Source organism: Schistocerca cancellata, chromosome 4, assembly GCF_023864275.1.
Source record: "Schistocerca cancellata isolate TAMUIC-IGC-003103 chromosome 4, iqSchCanc2.1, whole genome shotgun sequence".
NCBI lineage: Eukaryota > Metazoa > Arthropoda > Insecta > Orthoptera > Acrididae > Schistocerca > Schistocerca cancellata.
The window spans coordinates 249,759,821-249,774,010 of record NC_064629.1 but is presented as its reverse complement, the minus strand read 5'-3'; the positions used below and the strand labels follow the sequence as shown (position 1 = coordinate 249,774,010).

Here is a 14,190-nt window from a genome sequence, read left to right as displayed (position 1 = left end):
GGGTAACTGAACTTTGTCATGAATTTAGTGACATTTCTCAAGATGACCTAGGCAAAGTCAATGATTTTGAGGCTGACATTACCATGAAAGACAATTTGCAACCACGGCTTTGACGATGACGGCCCCAGCATCAAGCTATTACAGATCAAGTGGCGCAAGAGCTCTTATTTTCTCAGGACAATGACGTGATCTCCGTTGTAGCAGCCAGTCAGTGGGCATCCCCTTTAGTGATCATAAGGAAACCTTCAGGTAAATTACGCTTATCTGCAGATTTCAAGGCAACAATAAATCCAGACTGTGATTGAATCATTTCCTTTGCACGGCTTGAGGAACTCATGGAAGAGCTTGATACAGATCGCTTCTTTTCCCTTGGATGAATCATCCCAACAAATTTTTGTGATCAACACCCACAAGGGGTTATTTAAGGTTTTGCGCTTGCCCTTCGGCAGTCGTCCGATCCTGCAACTTTTCAATACTACTTATCACGGTTGACTGATACAGTGCCGGCCCCTGTGGATGAGCGGTTCTAGGCGCTTCAGTCTAGAACCGCGCGACCGCTACGGTAATAAGTGTAAGCATACAGCTGAAGACTGTGTCTATAGTCTCCTACATGAGGAATGGACGGAGGGACTATTGCCTATGCTGGAGCTGTACATTTTTCTGAAATGGCCGGTCAATTCACAGTGCAGGAGAAGAATTTGTGCGCCGACAGCCATCCATTTTTAAGGACCACATATGTGTGTCACTGTCTGATGTCGTAGTTCACTACAGATGCTTCCCACTGCATTGCTCAACAAACGTCCTGGCGCTCGAAATTCAAGTAAACGGTGCTCTCTTTATTTCTCGACCACTTCGTCCTATTCCACTGCCCCGAAGAGGTCACCTTGGCATAGATGCTCTGTAACTTGTTCGTCGATACATAATAAGATGGGATAGTGCAGAAAATCATCATTGAAGTGTAGGAAGGACAATACACGTTATCACAACTGATGTAGAATGCTTCACTGTTCTAATTACATATCGAAATTGTTGTGAGAAAAACAGCACTTGTAAACAATTCGCCATAGTACAACACATGCATCATTGTAATAACTCAACTATCGAAAAAACCGACCCCAAAAGATCACACAAGAAGAGGAGGGCGACAGCTGCACGTGTTTTCACCTCGATGTGCGGTCACAGACTAACCAGCTTAGAACCAGTTCAAAGTTGGACAAAAGACTCAAAAACAGGACGCTTCCTGCAAGCCGTTACATTTATGTCTCGGAAAGACTGCCCCCCCCCCCCCCTTCCTCTTCTGGAACCACAAACAAATTTCAGTGAAATCTCCAGTTCTCCAGAATGCTTTTTCTAACATCTGCTGATGCTCATGCTCTCCACTGCCATCATTAGCCAGTATAACCATAGCTGAGAGCGCAGTCTTCGACCAGCCGTGGTTGGAGAAAGCGTCTCTGGAGCTATCCCGACCACGTGATGTTCGTCTAAAAGTGCAGCCGCGGCTATCTATGATGCATGCCGCCAGTAGCAGCCCACAACAAGCGCACGCCATTCTCAGCGAGAAGGCATTTCAGTGTAATAGTTGTATTTAACATCAACGCAGATCTTCTAAGCTAGCATCTATTAAAAAAAGCACAATCGCAACTATAATAAAAGTACTATTTCCACGAAAAAACTTGCAGTTCTTTTAGTTTTGTGAGCAGAATCGGTATTGTTTTCTACGTTCGGCTGCAGGATGCAGCTCACATCTCACTCCCTCTTTCGCCACATGCCGTTATTCTGTGACATCCAACAGCACTACTGCTGATTACAAATGAGCAAACTGCAGAGGTCGGAGCTATATAGCGATACGTCTGACAGATGTACTAATTTATCTCACATCTCCTATCCATGTCCACACCAAATAAAATCGAAAAAAACTTCCACTATTTTGCTGTGAATACTATTTATCACTGCAGAATGTCCTCGTTATTTCCAAACTCTCATCAGAGTACAGAAAAAGCGAAAATTTAAATCCGAAGAAAAAAAAAGTACAGTCTAACGAAACATGTATGTTAAGCGGATTTCTTTCAGTGTGGACAAAATTACACGGTTTGAGAGCATCCCTGGCGTTCAAATCAGTGTATGTAAATAAATTGACATGCATGACATTTTAGACAGGTTACAGACTACAATCTTTCACGCCATCTGTTCACATATCGAAAATTGACATGCATGACATTTCAGACAGGTGAAATTACATTACAGACTACAACCTTTCACGCCATCTGTTCACATATCAGAGCCGACCGGAGTGGCCTAGCGGTTATAGGCGCTTCGGTATGGCACCGCGCGACCGCTACGGTCGCAGTTTCGAACCCTTCTTCGGGCATGGATGTGTGTGATGTCCTTAGGTTGGTTAGGTTTAAGCAATTCTAAGTTATAGGGGACTAATGACCTCAGACGTTAGGTCCCATAGTGCTCAGAGCCATTTGAACCATTCACATATCGGAAGAAACACAACCATTTTACGTTCAGCAACAACAAGCTATAATTCAAGAGGATTTCGTTGTTTTGTACGCTATGGCAGTTCCTGTTTTATCAGTGCAATGGTATATAATTCTGGCGTTTACTAAACGTAAAAATTGTGAGGATCTCCTAACATCACCTAGTAGAGAACCCTATAATATTCCACCGACACCACACCCAGCAAATCATAGCAGCAGATGCTTGTGTTGTAGTTTCATAAGCAATTTTGTCATCGCAGAACAGCCCGTTTCATCCAATCTACTCAGATGTCGAGATAAATACTATTATTTCTAGGTTTCACAATGAGCTACAATTCAAGTGGTGGCTACTTTGTAATTAGAGGTCATGAAGTATGAAATAACACAGGACTTGGTGTAATACACCTTTTTAAATATACAATCGTAATGGTAATAATAAAAACAGTGATGACTCCATAAGTATAGATACAGTCGATTCCTATTAGTTTTATAAGCAAAATCTGTATAGTTTGAGAGCATTCAGTGTGTTCTAATTACGATTTGTCATGCACGGGGGCAATACATTCATTTCAGACGTATGAGATACCAATACATATCAGCATCAATACAGTAATTTATAATTTCCGAGAGAATTCCTTTTCGTTATTTTTTAACATTCAGAGTAGGTATAAAAAAACTGTGCACTATCTTCACCCAAACTTTAACACGCCATACCTCTCCTTGTAATAGAATCTCCTAACGTCATCCTATAACATTTTACTGTGTCTCTCTTCCGATGTAACGAAAAACGCGACTGCTACGATCGCAGGTTCGAATCCTGCCTCGGGCATGGATGGGTGTGCTGTCCTTAGGTTAGTTAGGTTTAAGTAGTTCTAAGTTCTAGGGGACTGATGACCACAGATGTTAAGTCCCATAGTGCTCAGAGCCATTTGTATCGAAAAACAAATACCGTCAGTGTGCTGACATCAACCACAATTGCTCCATAACTCGCTTTCACGGGCCTACTTGTGTGTGTATAAAGTTTTATGACCTGTGGGGGAATGAAGACCATATCCAGCAGGCTATCACTCGCAATAGATTATTCTTGTATTACAGCGTCACGTAACAGCTATCCAGGTCTTCCGTCTCGAATAGGCCAAGAGCACTACACCTCACATTAACATGTGCTCGATCACTGTTCCAGGGTTGACCGTCCCCGGAAGGTGTTGTTCACAACACACGCGGGGTGATAGAATTAAAGAGAGGTATTGTTATCTTATTGGTGAAAAAAATGTGAATGGCATTGCAGCATATGGAAATAGGACGAATTTGAAGCATTGAGGAACATCTCCAAACGGTTATCTGAAAGTGATGACCTCTACATGTAATCCCATGTTCCACAGTAACAAGTAGCAGCTCTCCAGTGTTCTGCCAAGCCTCTCTCCATCTCAAACAAGTGGCGTCAGTAAATCACTATGTGGTAATCAACAGCGTACTAGTGGATGGATGGGATGGAAGAGACACCGGCGATTTGGGACAATGTACTGTAATATGCACCGCAGTTGATAGCGCAATAAATTTTAGGAATTTTACCAGTTTTTCCATAATTTCAACACCAGCCAATGAGTCATCAGAATACTACCCAATTTCTATATCATCGCCGGCCGCTGTGGCCCAGCGGCTCTAGGCGCTTCAGTCCGGAGCCGCGCTGCTGCTGCGGTCGCAGGTTCGAATCCTGCCTCGGGCATGGATGTGTGTGATGTCCTTAGGTTAGTTAGGTTTAAGTAGTTCTAAGTCTAGAAGACTGATGACCTCAGATGTTAAGTCTCATAATGCTTAGAGCCATTTGAACCATTTCTGTATCATCGCTTAACCACCCCTCCTCTACTTTGAGAGTGCCATATACTAGACTGTGAATACAGATAGATGACTGCCCAGTACGTTCATTTGATCATATACACCAAAGTATACAGCACAGCGTCCTATACCGATGCAGTTAGGTTATCTACATATTTCTAGCAAACCGATCGTAGTACGAAATTTACGATTACGACTGGCCATCTTTCCCTGTGTGGATGGGAGTCACAGTATTCCCGCATTAATAGTATAAAGTCGGAGACTGAAAGATCTCCCCGCATTGTCCTTCACCAACCCTCCCGACAACAAGGCCGGCCAGTGTGGCCAAGCGGTTAAAGGCGCTACAGTCTGGAACCGCGTGACCGCTACGATCATCCTGCCTCGGGCATGGATGTGTGTGATGTCCTTAGGTTAGTTAGGTTTAAGTAGTTCAAAGTTCTAGGGGACTGATGACCTTAGAAGTTAAGTCCCATAGTGCTCAGAGCCATTTGAACCATTTTGACAACAAGGTAGCCCATTTAATCCGCAACTGACCAGAAGTAGGAGGGTACTATACCCGCTACATTCCATGTCTCATGAAGGAACAGAGTGAGCTGAGTCGGTAATTGCTGCTCAGCGGAGACTGTTCCGCACGAATCTTACTACATCTACATCTACATCTACATCTACATCTACATCCATACTCCGCAAGCCACCTGACGGTGTGTGGCGGAGGGTACCTTGAGTACCTCTATCGGTTCTCCCTTCTATTCCAGTCTCGTATTGTTCGTGGAAAGAAGGATTGTCGGTATGCCTCTGTGTGGGCTCTAATCTCTCTGATTTTATCCTCATGGTCTCTTCGCGAGATATACGTAGGAGGGAGCAATATACTGCTTGACTCTTCGGTGAAGGTATGTTCTCGAAACTTTGACAAAAGCCCGTACCGAGCTACTGAGCGTCTCTCCTGCAGAGTCTTCCACTGCAGTTTATCTATCATCTCCGTAACGCTTTCGCGATTACTAAATGATCCTGCTCTCCGTTGGATCTTCTCTATATCTTCTATCAACCCTATCTGATACGGATCCCACACTGCTGAGCAGTATTCAAGCAGTGGGCGAACAAGCGTACTGTAACCTACTTCCTTTGTTTTCGGATTGCATTTCCTTAGGATTCTTCCAATGAATCTCAGTCTGGCATCTGCTTTACCGACGATCAACATTATATGATCATTCCATTTTAAATCACTCCTAATGCGTACTCCCAGATAATTTATGGTATTAACTGCTTCCAGTTGCTGACCTGCTATTTTGTAGCTAAATGATAATGGATCTATCTTTCTGTGTATTCGCAGCACATTACACTTGTCTATATTGAGATTCAGTTGCCATTCCCTGCACCATGCGTCAATTCGCTGCAGATCCTCCTGCATTTCAGTACAATTTTCCATTGTTACAACCTCTCGGTACACCACAGCATCATCCGCAAAAAGCCTCAGTGAACTTCCGATGTCATCCACCAGGTCATTTATGTATATTGTGAATAGCAACGGTCCTATGACACTCCCCTGCGGCACACCTGAAATCACTCTTACTTCGGAAGACTTCTCTTCATTGAGAATGACATGCTGCGTCCTGTTATCTAGGAACTCCTCAATCCAATCACACAATTGGTCTGATAGTCCATATGCTCTTACTTTGTTCATTAAACGACTGTGGGGAACTGTATCGAACGCCTTGCGTAAGTCAAGAAACACGGCATCTACCTGTGAACCCGTGTCTATGGCCCTCTGAGTCTCGTGGACGAACAGCACCCATCGACGTGCACAAGAGATACGTGCTTGTCGAGGAAGCTAACAGCCCTTATTGGTGTATAGTAGACATGAGAGTGTTGTAACAGACGGTTAAGAAGAAATGTCTGGTTTATGCAGGACGGAGCACCAAAAGGATGGAGTTTGAAGCATTTTATGTAAATAAACTGTGCTATCAATTGTGGAGTATTATTCCAGTGTCTGGAGTCAGTACCAAGAAGGTAATGGCAAGAGAGAAATGATCGTAGAGCATAAACACATGCACTCTCAAGGCTACACAGTTCTGCACATAAAAACACTAACCTAATACGGTAATATCTCTGTTCTACTGCGTGTGTGAGAACAAAGTCCTGGATTGGGATACATATGTTTCTCCTATTTTAATATAGCGCTTCTGTGTAATACTTACATCGCCTTTATTGAAGTGTGTGTTACAGAAACCCACATAGTTTACTGGGGCAGGGGAGGATTAAAACTGAATGCAGAAAGAGCATAATTTTTAAGCTTTTCTCGGTCTTGAGTGTCTGGGTACCCCAACCCATCTCTGTTCCCTGCATTTCATGATATTTTTTCTCTAATTTTATGTATTCTCAGTCAATTTACGTAATTTTGCTAGGTTTTCGCGATTTTTCATATTTCGTCGTATTTCCCTCAATTTTTAGTATTTTCCATCAATCTGTCATAATTATATCAGATTATCTTCGATTTTTACGGATTTTATATCATTTTTCATATTTTTCGGTAGTTTTCCACATGTATATGATCATATTGCTGACATACCCATGTGTTGTTTGACTTTGTGCAAGGATATTTTCATGTCTTATTCACCAACCTACTACAAAATCTTAAAAATTTCCATCTTCCCGATGATCAACATGTAAGTATTTTGGATAGCACGATCATCGAAAGCATAGTAACACTCGCTTAGTATCTAAATGAGGCTCACAGAGTGGTGCAGATGATGTATACATTGGAGACTCAAAGTCTGGAAACAAATCCATTTACTGCTACAACACATCAGAGAGCTTGTCTGCAGACTCATGCAGTGATGCACTTGATGGAAACTCAAAGTCTGGAATCAGTTCGACAAGTTCATTTGACTTCCCCTTTGTCGTGAGAGGATCTGCAACAGGGAGATAATCTATGTACAGAGTTGATGTCTGTTACCGCTCGTATATTTTTCCCATAAGAATATGCTCTTATTGCTTACCAGATGAGTTTCGCTACTTCTGTTTATACCTTCCAACTCTGATACGTTCCCACAATCCTCTTACGACATCTACAAATGTAGATTTAGGGTATTTTTTTCTACCTTAGTAATACGTTATTCGTTAGTTGACAGTGTGTCGACTGCACTAGCATCCTGGACGCTAAGAGTTACCTTTCTCCCTCCCTACAGAGTGCATCTCCCCGGCAGCGTAATTTACACTTAACAAGTTATGCTTTCGATCCGCAATCGTACACCGTTGACAGCTCTACACACATATACATAGAGAATATGCATGCATATTACCAATCGTGAAGTCTCGATTTCAACCACTTGTACGTTACTTTCGACAGTACTACAGCCCTGAAAATAGCGATATACTTTTTGTAACGGCTTGCAGGAAGCGACCTTTTCTTGAGTATTCTGTGCAACTGCGACTGATTTCTGCAGAACAGAGACAGTATATCACTACCACCAGATGTATCTCTTTGTGAACTATCAGCGATATGATCCAACAGGCCTGTATCCCTACCTGCGGTGAGAAGAGGGAGGGATAGCGCATGGTAGGAAGGGACGTGAGACTGGCTCTAAGCTGATTAATCTGTGACCGCACATCGAAGTGAACACACGTGCAGCTGCCACCCCTCTTTTCTTGTGTGATCTTTTGGGGTCGGTTTTTTCGGCAGTTGTGTCATTACAATAATTTTTCTCAATTCCCAATACATGTGTTGCATTATGATCCGTTGTTTACGAGTGCTGGGCTTCTTTTTCACAACGGTTTCAGTATGTGATTAAAACAGTGACGCATATTCCATCAGTTGTGATAGCGTGCATTGGCCTTTCTATACTTCAGTGATGGTTTGCTGCCCTATCCCTTCTTACTATATATCAGTGTACAAGTTACAGGGCAGCTATACCAAGGGACCTCTTGGGGGAAGTGGTATAGGACGAAATTGTCTAAAAATAAAGTGAGCACCAGGGTGTTTGTCAAGCAATGCAGTGGGATGCATTTGTAGTGAACTCCGACATGAAACAGCGAGACATACACGCATCGGGAAAAAGGGATAACTGTGTGTGTGTGGGGGGGGGGGGGGCGAAATCGTCTCTTGCACTGTCGATTGACTGGCCATTTCAGAAAGATGAATAGTTTCAGCACAGGCAATAGTCTCTATGAGTTATGAAATGCATCTTCAGTCCATCCCACTGCATCTCCATTATTTGCTGAAAACTATTCCCCTACACTCGTTCATTATCACCTACTTCCATTCCTCATGTAGGAGGCTATAGACACAGTCCTCATGTAATACACTTATTAAACGCCTCTTTGTCCAACACCAACATCGCAGTTGAGCACATTTCCCTTCAAAAATAAAGATAGTACCTTCCTACTTGTAGATAAAGGGATCATCCTATGTAAGGCTACTATTTATTTTGAGTATGTCTGCCACTAGTTTCCAATGTTATCGTGAATCTTTTTCGAGCAGGATAACACCAGTTGTACGACATCATCAATATTTGGGCTGTATTGCGCTTTTAGGCGCTCATTGTGTAGCGCTAAGCGTATAGATGTGTAATTAGGCCCGATCTTTATGATTAATTATGTAATTAGGACCAATCTTTACTTCGGTTGCCCACACAAAATAAATAAAGTACACCAACCTAACCCTCGTCTCCTGCAGCTGACGCGTGCGGTAGCCGCGCAATCTCAGGCACCTTGCCGCGATTCGCGCGGCTCCTGCTGTCGGAGGTTCGAGTCCTCCCTCGGGCATGGATGTGTGCGTTGTCTTTAGATTAAGTTGTGTGTAAGCCTAGGGACCGACGACATCAGCAGTTTGGTCCCATAGGAACTAACCACCACCACCTCCTGCAGCTGGAGAGAGACTGACCGTTTCCGTGTGTAGGAGCGTGCATTTGGGTTTTCCGTTCAGAATGACCAGGGTTTTAGTCCTGGAAAGGGCACCCGCCATTTCGAATTTCCCACCAATTCCTGGGTGGGGGGTGTGACGTCAGCAGAGCCTTATGACAAATAAATTCTCAAAATTTGGAATTCCCACGATTTGTTTTTGAAATTCCCGCCAAAATTCGAGATTCCCTCCAAAATTCGAAATTCCTGCCAATAGGGCAGGGGGGATGTGGGAGGGGGAAGGGAGGTAAGGTGGAGGTGGAGACCCACATGGTGGCTATAAAAAACCCGTGACGCCATCCAGGGGTGGGGGTAATTAATTGATCAATTAATTAATTTGACATCAATTTGATATCAAAACTGTGCTGTAAATTTCTTTGCCCTCCTACAGATAGCATGTGAGAATAGGGCAAGCTGAGTTTTGCACAAATGACGCTTTCTAAACCCGTGCTGATTTCTGGACTGAAGTTATTCTGTCTCAAGGAAATTTATTATGTGCGAACTCAGAATGTTTTCAAGAATTCTGCAGCAATGCCATGTTAGGGATATTGGTCTGTAATTATTGGGGTCTTTTTCTTTTTACCTTTCTTATATACAGGATGTAAGGTACGTACACATGTGTGCTGTGGGGCGATCGGTATGATTGGAAAAGTACACACTTCATACGGCACGACCGCAGTGTAGACACTTGACTGCAACCGCTGCGTACGAAGTGTGTATATTTTATACACAGGCGTCACCTGCGCTTTTTCCCATTCGCTTGGGACATGGGGCTGGGCGAGAGATTCGTGATAAATGCTGACTAAGGGAGGGGCCAGTACTGCAGAGTACTCTCTGTAAAATGGAATTGGGATTTGATCTGGACATGGTTGGTTGTTTTCCACTCTTTCAGTTGCTTCTCTACGCCATGGATGCCAATGTCCTCCATGCAGAAGTCTGTACGACAAGTCAAACGATGTTATGTTTGTACGATACTCCTGCGTGAATGATTTCTTAAATGTGAAATTTAAAACTTCATCTTTCCTTTTGCAGTCATTTTTTGCCATCCCAGATTGGTCGACGAGTGACTGGATGGAAGTCTTCAACCCGCTTTGTGATTTTCGTATTCACCACAAACAAAACATTCAGACGTCGCCCTGACTTCCACTTACGAGCGTAACTAATTAGTGGTTAGTTGGCAACTGATACCTCCTCTACAGCCAAATTTAACAGTGATTAATAAAAGATCCGGCAGAAAGCACACTTTTTAAACGGTGGAGCAACAAAATCCAGAGAATGATACGAACTGTCAAAGACATAAAACCAGAGCGAATACTGGAAAAAAAACATTGAACAGGAAGCAGGAAATTGACTGTCATTAACTATGCGATTTTCATAAAATTGATAGTTGTGATATTTCCTAACCAACAAGGATTCTCGACATTGCGCTCGACTTACTGAAAACACATTTCTTTCTAGAAATTTTTCGTCAAATTGGTGAATTCTTAGATCTGCACCTTTTATGGCAACGAAACAAGTGTTTATCTAAATGCGAAAAAATAACATTTTCTTAAGTAGCGTGAAAGGCGTACGTTTTGTGAAATCGCGCTGTAGATACATTCACATTTAAATGTGGTGCTTATTTGAGTCGAAACAAGGCCCCGGAAGAAGACAACATTCCATTAGAACTACTGACAGCCTTGGGAGAGCCAGTCCTGACAAAACTCTACCATCTGGTGAGCAAGATGTATGAGACAGGTGAAATATCCTCAGACTTCAAGAAGAATATAATAATTCCAATCCCAAAGAAAGCAGGTGTTGACAGATGTGAAAATTACCGAACTATCAGTTTAATAAGTCACGGCTGCAAAATACTAACACGAATTCTTTACAGACGAATGGAAAAACTGGTAGAAGCCGACCTCGGGGAAGATCAGTTTGGATTCCGTAGAAATATTGGAACACGTGAAACAATACTGACCTTACGACTTATCTTAGAAGAAAGATTATGGAAAGGCAAACGTACGTTTCTAGCATTTGTAGACTTAGAGAAAGCTTTTGACAATGTTGAGTGGAATACTCTCTTTCAAATTCTGAAGGTGGCAGGGGTAAAATACAGGGACCGAAAGGCTATTTACAATTTGTGCAGAAAGTAGATGGCAGTTATAAGAGTCGAGGGACACGAAAGGGAAGCAGTGGTTGGGAAGGGAGTGAGACAGAAGTCGGTAAACTTCGTGTAGTAGCTAGCGATTACCAAATACAGTAGTCTAACATTATTAAAAAAATGCTTAATTTAATTTCATATCCATTATAATTAATAAGTGCCGCATTTGAAAATAAACGTTTCTATTCTGTGCTTTTGCGAAACTTTACAAGTTTCGTCTATCGTTTCTACCAGAGCACTCAGAGAGATAGCGAAGTGCCTAATGCGCTAGACTCGCCTTCGGGAGACTCGAGTTCAACCCAAGAGCAAGCCATCCAGATCTGAGTTTTCTACGGTTTCCCAGTTGCCGCTTCCGTCGCCTACGGTAATAAAAAATCCGAAAAAAGCTCCGTCTCCAATGACGTTAGCGGTCGAAGATACATAAAACACTACTAAACTCACTTCCCTAGCGTATGATCGATGGTCCTAGAATGTGGAAACAGTGCATTTGTTGTCAGAATTGAGCAAGGCGTAAATTCTTTTCCATGTACTTGTCCTCACTTCGTGACGGTCATTGTGCTCCTTTTCCCGCTCACTAGCGCATTGCACTGGCCAACAAAAACAATTTTTAACTGTTTTCTGCACTTCATGAATCAATTCTTACTAAGGACCGAGGAAAACTGGTATGACAACAAAAATTTTCCTTAGCTCTAGTTTCTGTGATACACACTAAGTGGAAGTATTTCATATTAACAGACTAAGAGCAAAACATTCATTTCAATTACATATGCTAACAACATTGCTCATATTTGAATTTTTTAAAGTGGTAGTAACATTTTAAGGGTTCTAAATTGCTGGAAGAATACCTCGCAGATGGTTGAGTCTGAAGACAATCATGTGGTGGCTGCATGAGACCGTTGTCTTTTAGCTTGCCTCTTGTAGCGGAGTTCCGGAGCATCCCTACACGAAGACCAACAGTAATCCGCAAGCATTGCTTCATTCCACTGGCCCTGATACCTTTGTTCTATTACAGAAATGTCCTGATGTAATCTTTAACCATGTTCGTCACTGACAGCTCCACAACTAGGAGGGAAAAAATCTAGGTGGGAGTGGAGAAAAGGGATTTTAAGGGACATGTTGCACCCAAGGTTATGGTATATTTGCAGGAGCACTGTCACCCTCTGAGTGCAGTTATCATCTCTTTTGTTGCCTAAAATATACAAACAACTCTCTTGAAAGCTTTCCAAGCTTCCTTTTCTTCCCCATTCAAAACTTGGTCAAATGCAGGATCCTTTACAAGTTCTCGAATATGTGGCCCGATAAAAATACCTTCCTCAACTTTTGCATCACTTAATTTCGGAAATTTCTGTCTTATTTACTTAAAGGCCCGTGCTTCTTGGTTGATACCTGTGACAAAATTTTTCATCAAACCCAGCTTGATATGCAGGGGTGGAAGAAGAACATCTTTTGGGTCCAAGAGAGGCTCGGCAACGACATATCTCTCGCTAAGGTTAAGATTTCTTGTAGGCCAGTCTGCATTATAATGCGATTTCCTATCCCTACTGTTTACACTACATAAGAAGCAGAAATATTTTGTGCACCACAGTTGCATTCCTAAGAGTATGGCAATGAGTTTTAGAACGCCACACATTTTCCATTTGTGTTCATCATATTTGACTGAGTCCAAGAGGGTTGTCATATTTGTACACGTCTCCTTCATGTTAATTGCATGACCAACAGGAATAAAAGGAAGATGGTTACCTTTGTGAAGTAACACAGCTTTCAAACTAAGCTAGGAGGAGTCTATGAATAGCCTCCATTCAGCCAAATCCTGGTTCAAATTCAAAGATTCCACCAAGCCATTAATGTCGCAGCAAGCAAGATTGTTTTCTTCTCCAAAAAGGGAAACAGTTCGATGTGACATTTTCTGTACTGTGAGACTGTGACATCACTTTCGAGAAGATTCCATTGCTCTATCGAGACTCAAGAATTTCTGCCTTCTCTCTAATTAGATCACTCAATTCCGCTTGACTCAATCTGTGCGGTTTACCATATTTTCCCTCAAAATCAGGGTCATGGGATGTGGAAGGCTTGTTGTGTTGTTGTTGTTGTTGTTGTTCTTCTTCTTCTTCTTCTTCTTCTTCTTCGTCTTGTTCCACACTGTCTTCATTTTCTGCTTTAAACACACAATTTTCGGGTGGAGTAGGAACTGGTAAACTATGTGAATACGGAATGGGTCGATTAGCAGATCGAAGATTCGAGTACTGAACTGTTCTTCTTATCTTCATAGACAATTCTGCCTTAAAGGTGGAATCAATCAGAAACAGCAGTCATCTGTATGGTTTGTAGGCTCCCGCCAAACCATAGGCACAACAAAAGCCATAAATCGTTTCTTATTTTTCAGTCATTCCCGCAGTGTAACTGAACATGCGTTGCAGCATATATGTAGGGCCCAAGACTTATCCTGGCCCCCTACTTTCATACCGAAATAATGCTGATAGCAGTCTTCACAAGAGGCTTCAGATCGTGTTTCTGTGAGGAAAATGTTACCTCACTACAAATGCAACAAAAATTTACACATTTTTGTGGCATTTTTACGAATTTTACATTACAGAAACACTCTCAAACCAGAAATTCTGCTTTAATTAGAGAAAGTGTATGAAACTCACAGTTACAGTAACAGTATCTATGTTTATGACTTACAAACAGCTTGAAGCATTTGTGTTTTGTTATTGGACTGGTGTGCCAACTCTGAAAACAAAATTTCCCCTAAACTGAAAATGTTGAATATAAAAATGAAATGTCGCTTTACCTCCAAAGCAAGAGCTAATCCGTCATTTTTATGGTGATTTT

General features: G+C 42.2%; 1 protein-coding gene across 1 annotated transcript in view; it reads right to left on the bottom strand.

The window, feature by feature from the left end:
* The window catches only part of LOC126184064 (organic cation transporter protein-like), a 331,100-nt gene that overhangs the window by 277,166 nt on the left and 39,744 nt on the right, over positions 1-14,190 (bottom strand). The window lies entirely within an intron of this gene.